Genomic DNA, 7,712 nt, shown 5'->3' with positions numbered 1-7,712 from the left:
CTCTTCTACAATGTTTGGTTTTTCCTATTTGTTTGAGCTAAAAAACAATGCCCGAATAGTGCTCTGTATGGGCCGATCTCACACTGATACGTGTGCTAACAGCAAATTGTTCTTTTTTCCTCATTACCCGTTACATAATGACGACTATTGTTAGTGTGATACACAGAAACATAATGGGCGCAATAACTCGGAGCCGTCCTATTCGGAATTATCCAATATTCTGGTACGTGCCTAGAGTTTCCCTTCAGCTGACCCTTCGCAAGTGACCCAGTCGAATTACTTACAAGTAGCTAATGCGTGAGTCAAAAAAATTAACGATGACCACATCTGCTTTTAGCGTTTAGTTTTTTTTCCTTCAGAATGTTCGTCATAACGCGTCTTTTCTCCGACATTTTGTTAGGGCAATGTTAGGGGAATATCGGCAATGAGCTAATCCGAGTGCCGTCAAGTCGGCTATCAATAACCGATGACGAGATTTGTAAGCGTAACAGTAGAATATTCTATACTATAAACTGCAAAAAAAGTTCTGAAGTTTCGTAACATCCATCTATCCTTAGTTCTCTCTGATCTTAAAGATTCGCGAATCGTCTCGGCTGTCACCAGAATCGTAGCGATCTCGGCTGAATCTGTGCACAGTATGATAAATGCGTTATCTGCTATATATGACTAGTAAATAACATACATGTCGGTAAGAACAGCAGTTGATTATGATGTCGTCTGAACTCGAGACAGTTATTAGCTATCGCTAGCAGTACGCTCTGGATTTTTACTTGAACAGTCAGAAAGACGATTTTTCAAGGCTGAAACCTGTCAATACCATTGATTCTTAGCATTGTCAAGATTTTCCACATTAAGGCTAAATAAAAGCTGATTTTATCGTCTCAAAAGTAGAATACTTATTAAACGTCAAATCTTGCCGCGCTTTTGATCGATTCGAATGTTGACAACAATCCCAAATCAGAATCGTATTACGATTTGTATGAAAATGGTTACTATGAAAATAGCTACTACCTACAAAACCTATTTTGAATTTTGTCTATCGGAATAACCTACGAGACGGTGGTGCACGAAGAAAGCGTGCTTTCTTTGAAACAGCAAAGAAACTGACTAATATATGGCGATGTTGGCTGAGTTACCGGTTGAAGCGCTTTGAAGATTTATTTGATACTTTCCCTTCTTTGGATATCTTTGAACTAGTAAAAACAGTATTAATAGAGGACTTATCGTGAAGGAAGTTTTCCGTAATTTTTATGTTCAAGCATGGGGGCAAATCATCTGTCGCCATCTAATCTAGTTGATTACGAGGACGAAATTTGGCAGGGTGATCAGTAATAGCTGGAAGAAGATTTCTGTGGCGCAGCTCGTAACTCACGAATTTCCTTTGAATTTCACGATCGCGCGTCGTTACGAGATACATCGGGCGGCTGTTTTACGTTGCACTGAAGAGCAGGTGCTCGGAATAACACTTTTAAAAAATGCCAACAAGCTTTTCCGGAAATTAGGTTTATAGTATAGCGGCTTTCCATCAGGCCAAATCTGTTTACAAAAAATTATTGAAATCTATCAGTTGTTGCTGTTTTGGCAACAATCAAAGTTAAACGACAATATTTCGATAAATCGACGTGTCCTTATTTAGTACATACTTCTTATCACATTTATAGAGCAGCACAACACAAAAACGCCCATGGTGTCAGCCGATGCTGGATCACTACAAAGCTAAATGTTTCATATACTCGCTATGAGCACTCTTAAATGTTATGTCGCTTCTACGAAAATTATTATGGCACTCTAATTTTTATTATTGCATTAAGATCCTGTACTGCGGCCACGCCTCGGAACAATCCGAAAAACAGGTACTCTACGATCGTTTGCGAACATCTGCCCACTCGCTTTAAGCACTTCTAGGGCACTAACTTTATCCACTCCGTATATATATTGAGAGATTTCTTATTACTTTCATTTTGCTGCAACTACGGCCATAACGATATCTGGGTATATTCATCCTCGAACTTTCGCTATCGCTGCATTCATTAGTGGTCCCAGGCCCAAAAAGAAAGCGATAGTACGGAATCGACATGTTTAATGGTTTTATTCGTTTTCAAGCTTTTTTTGGTGGAATCGACACCCGTCACAACTTTTTTTAGACCGCACTTGAGATTTTCTACTGGTGCTCCATTGATATCAACGTATTGCCTCCAGTTAGTGCCTTACAAAGACAGTAGGGAGAAGGGCTAGACTCGCATTGTGTAAGCCCAACGAGTAAATGCTTCCGTCCCGTTTATTATACTAGCAATACAACTTTTTGAAGCTGTCAGTATTTTTTGTAGCAATAGGACTGAAATGGTCAAGGTCAAATAAATCAACGTTTTGGGCGCATGTATTATATATCTCGTTGAAATCATATGATGCTATATGGTTCTATGTGTCATTTATTTTAGAGAATCCCAGCAGAGCCTAAACATCTATGCTAGACCGCGTGAAGTAGTCTGTTTTTCTAAAGATAGCACTGAGCTTGCATACGTCGTGCCGCAACCGCGTGCGCGTATGCGGTCGCTATTTGTTAAATATCTCTAGCGCTGGTTTAGCCCACCAGAAAAACCTGCCTACCTGGAATTTATTGGACAACAGGATTTATAAGCGGCTGAGTTTGACCTAAAATTTATTACCACTAGCGCTATGGCGAACGGAACATGAAAGGAGTCGCATAGAAAGAACCGACATCTGGCAGTCCGCTACGAGGTACATGCTGTCTATCTACCATGTTGTCCATGCTTATAACTCGTGCAAAGGGTTAAAAAGCTGTGCCTGTGTCCGTTGCAAAAGGCCTTGTGAGCGATGACATTCAGGCTCACACCGGAAGGCGTTTTCCTTGAACAGGCCAGTCGTAAAGCCCCATGCTATATATTTTGTTTTTATTTTTATTTTAATATCTTATAAACAATTTTAAAATGTTTCCCTACTTCACGCACAATGTATCTGACAAAGGTGAAATATAAGCGGTAATGTATTTGTGTGCAGCAAATGCAATTTGCTACAAGTACAAATGTTACCCAAATGACTGACGAACACTTTGTTGCAGTGATACATTTTTTCTATATGATCTTTTGGCTGCTCGGGGGTAACAAAGTGAGAAATCCTGTCGCGAATGTTTTCACGAAGGATACGTCGTATTTTAAATGCTATAACATAGACAAGGCCGGCCTCGCTTGGCAGCCATTATGATATGAAATTAACGATAAGCCAGAAATGGAAGTCGTTTGGAAAATCACGATGCTTTCGAAAAAAAGAAATGGGAAATTTGCATGAATGGCTATCCGCCGATGGATCGGAGCCGCATTACTATGGAATTATATAAAAATTTTAAGTGCACACGGTTCCTTATATGACAATAGAATGGGGCCTATAACAGGTTGCTTTCGTCACTTTAGTTGATCAGATCCAGCATTTGAAGCATTTGGCTATATCTGACAATTTTGCGGTTGACCGACCAGTTCTCAGAGGAAGAAACGTTTGCCTTAATAGTTTGGGACTACCCGGAACTAAATGTGTGCAAGATCAGTTTACATATTTGTAGAGACAGAAAGAACGTTTTATGTAGAAACTTATAGCACATATCTGATGGTCGGATTGAGATCTAAAAAATATTAACGAAGACTACCGATTCTTAAACTTCGAAGTCGGCTTCGAAGGTATAAACAGGCTGTCAGAAAAGCTTGATAAATCTTTTGTAGTTCGGACCTTGTTTCTTGCACGCTTCAATATCCCTATCGACTCCAGCTTCGTTCGTTCTGCAGAAATCGAACACAGCCTTAAGAAATTCTGTAGATCTATCATGCTTACTGAAAATGTATATCAGTTCCAAAGCATTGCCTAATACAGCGTATGTGGGCGCGCGTGGCAGCAAACAAAATGACGAAATGTTTCCGTTATAGTGTGGCGATAACATAAATATGTACTTAAGTTAGCGATGCGTAAGTTGATTTGGGTTCAAAACTAACTAAAAGCACACTTTATGCCGGGGCTATAGTTAATGGTTCTAGTGCCAGGCGTAGAATTCGCATAGGCAAAATGTTAATTATTCAAAATTAAACTTTTTATATGCGATCCATAATCAAATGTGAAATACAGAGGACATATTTAATCAGCACTGTAGAGAAAGGTGCAATACTTCTTACGTCAACGACATCAGATACCGTGCCTCGTCTTTGAATTAAGTATAGAATACTCTTTTATTTTCAGAAGTGGAATTATACAGATGAACGACAGATCCCTTTGAAGTAATAGACACAAATAGGCAGCCCCAAATAGTAATTTGTGATGAGTGGAGTTTCCACCTTATACATCCCAGGGCACTCTTTACAGCGGGTCAAGAGACGTTTCATAGAACTTTTCGAGAAATCCTACTTGAAAAGCGTTTAAAATTAATCACAGAATGTATTTTCGAGTTATCGCTGAACGTGCGAATGCTCATGTTCGTAATACTGAAGTCATGATCCGCTATATGGGTGATCACAAAATTAGATAGTTAGCGACTTTAACCTTCACAGGTGTTCCATCGAGGAAGTACAGAGCTCTTACAGAGCCCGGACGACGAGCGTTATTAATAAAACCATAAAAAAAAATACTATATATATATATAGTATAGAAGGATCTCGGTCTTCCGAATGTTTAATTTGGTAATAAACGAGGAACTATTTTGAAAAACGTCGCACAATGCTAGTGTTACTTTTCTTAATGAAACGACAACGGCCTGGATGAGAAACGCCGTCATTGATATATGAATGGGTTTCTGGCTTCGTTTTTTTTAAGCTTTTATTTATGGTACTCTAATCCTATTGATTTGCATGCCAAAAGACTCGCCTCTACATGAGAACTTACTTTTTCTATAGAGCTCAATAATTGGTGGCGACGAAACAAGGTAGAGGCCAAATACATATGGGAGAGCTTATACAGCCATGATTGTTTGGAAGTAATATGGTGAACCCGCATGCTACTGTTACATGAACGGAATTACTTGCATGAAGCTTTTAAGGCCAAATCGAGAAAAACTGAAACTTGTACATAAGGGCTTCGAAATGGTGTCGTGAACGTTAGACAAGACTTTGAGAGCATGATATTGATTAAATAATAAAACCATGATTAGATTACTTCCGAAAGGAGATGTTTTTACACATTGTTTGTTTAATGTATTATATTACAGTTATTTATTCTAGGTTTTTGTGGAGTTAATGGAGAAACGCTTGTTTTGTCAAACGAATTTAACACGTTAATATGTTCCTGTTCGTGCTTTTTATAAAGCTAAAAATGTAAGCACGGCTGCGTAGGTAATTATGTGAGACATTTGCCTATTAAGAAGGTTAGTGATATGTTCGGCATATGATCCTTTTCCTAAAAAATAAACATGAGTCTGTAGTGAATCGTAACCTCGAAGTTGAGGTTGAGCATAATGGACGACTACACTTTATATCACACTAGTTTCCAATGGAAATTGACTTGTCATATATGGCATACTTACGTATGACCTGAACAGAAATTATTGGTAAAGTTTGTCTCTGACAAAAATTCTGCCGATCCAGCCAATTCGATAAAGTACGATGAAGTTTCACGAACTTGACATTGGCGGGAGAATCCGCTAGAGAGCTCACCTCTCACTGCTGAATCATTTGAGAAGGGGTACGGCCTTCTGGACTCCTTTGGGAGAAGTGTGATTACTCTTAAAAAACAAAATAGTTAACCTAACTTAGAAGATCCAGCGTAGCCCTTCGTAGTTTCAGGGATATCTAAATTAAAACACTGTACTTATTAGCTTATTAATCAATCAACCTTATTATAGGGATAATAAAGTTGAATCGTTTACCATAATCGCCGCAGTAAACTGGCCCGCTAGCTCTTGGATCGTTAAAGAATACTTTATTAATCATAGAATACCGCACGAACGCCAGTCGGCTCTCTGGCTATAGCCGAAAACGTATGGTAGATAAATCTATTCTACTTAACTTGTACCTAGTTCCGGTGTAGCAAGATAGCGGAAACAGTACATCCTTTAAACCTAAAAAAACTTCCAACTAATGTATTTTTTATGCTCATTTTGGCTGACGGAAAGGTCACGAGGTAGCGATAGCTGAAATAATATTGCGCGACTTAAATACGCGCCGCTTGCTCTCGATATTTGTTGGAAGCACTCAATTTGCATATCCTACTATTTTTGTATCAATAGGCTGACTGGGCATCTTTCAAACAGTCCATTTTTAAAAACGGTGCCCAGCCTTCGTGGTTCCCTTTTTTTGCTACTTCCCAAATCATACGACTGCATTATTCGGTATGGCGGCGTTAAGTTGTATCAACTATAGTTGGATGATGTATTTTTTGTTCTCGTAAACCTGCGTTCTTTTAAAATGGTCCCATTTTAGTTTCAATAGGGTAAGCTATAGGAATAACATCATTCTGAAACATTACGAGTTGCGTATCGCGCATCCTGATACGAAATAGGAATTCCACAAACGACTGGTAAGCGAGATGACGGGGGCAAAGTTTGGAAATGAGCCAGGCGCATCGAATAGTGCATCTACAAAATAGAACCGCACGAAAGCAATGACGACACACGACAAATAGGAAAAGCGGCACGTACGTTCGGCATCATTTGGTAAGTCCTAAACCAGCGGCCAATGCCGCAGTTCTAGCCAGCTCCCCTGTGTCATCATGTAAGACAAATTAAAATAGACGATGCAAGGGTTAACGACACATATTACAATCAACCAGAGCAAAGACTTAAGGCGAGACAAAATAGAAAGCACGCGGTAGATCTGAAGCCAGCACGCGAAATCGCTCTATAAAGTGACCCCAAACAGAAACGCAGAATTACCTAACTGCATTCAGGAGCTTAGCTGAGATAAACGACCATAAAGTTCGAGAAGAGCTAAGAAACGCTCATTTGTTACAACTACAGTTGTTTTGGTAGCATTTACCAGTTTAGAGTCAACAATTTGCCAATGTAGATTCGGGCCCTGTTATGGCAAAAAAAACATTAGTTTTTTCGCCCACCCTTCTGTGCCGACCCCAATTATGTAATGCATATATTTGGCGTTTAGATGTGTGTGATTCTTGCTTCACTTTAATAACTTAGCCACTGAAGGCTTTTCCGAAGGAAGAGAAATCGACGAATGTTAGTTGAGCTCTTCCAGTCGATAAATTACAGAAAATTATCCAGTTAAATTGAAATCTACACATCCAGATAATGGAATCAATATCTAAAGCTTAACGGTGGAATTGGGCTTAAGGCTCAAAACCTTTACCTAAATATATGACCTAGACAAAAGGCAACAGTAGAAAGATAATAGCAATAATAATAATAATATTGTTTATTTATTCTCGAAATGCAGTTACTCAAAACATTTCTAATTATCAAAACTAAATAGCTAGAAGCGTTTCCGTAAATCCATAGTCCATTCGTAGCCATCACGTAGATGTATTACGTTATAATGTGCCTGTTTTTTTTTTTCAATACTGTTGAATTGCCATGGTTTGAAGGGTATTCTGTCCTCTACCTAGTCTAGGCGGTGAGTTTACAATGCGTATAAATAATACCGACTGTTAATTATCTGACGAAAAGAAATAGCCTCGTTTCCTCAATGAGCCTCGGGAGTACAGGCAAAATCTGGCGTTGTGTTTTATCGCTCGTTGGGCATTGAGTAATTAGTGGCGTAACAAAAAGA

General features: G+C 39.0%; 1 protein-coding gene across 1 annotated transcript in view; it reads left to right on the top strand.

Moving 5' to 3' along the window:
* The first annotated feature begins 6,624 nt into the window (after positions 1 to 6,624).
* The window catches only part of LOC111251098 (death-associated protein kinase 2-like), a 42,589-nt gene continuing 41,501 nt past the window's right edge, over positions 6,625 to 7,712 (top strand). Inside the window, exon 1 of the mRNA XM_086991714.1 lies at positions 6,625 to 6,643. The gene's annotated coding sequence lies outside the window, so the exon portion shown is untranslated. The remainder of the gene's footprint in view (positions 6,644 to 7,712) is intronic.

The sequence above is a fragment of the Varroa destructor genome, unplaced genomic scaffold (assembly GCF_002443255.2).
Source record: "Varroa destructor unplaced genomic scaffold, Vdes_3.0 BEIS01000005.1, whole genome shotgun sequence".
Taxonomy (NCBI): Eukaryota; Metazoa; Arthropoda; class Arachnida; order Mesostigmata; family Varroidae; genus Varroa; species Varroa destructor.
This window is presented reverse-complemented; position numbering and strand designations above follow the sequence as displayed.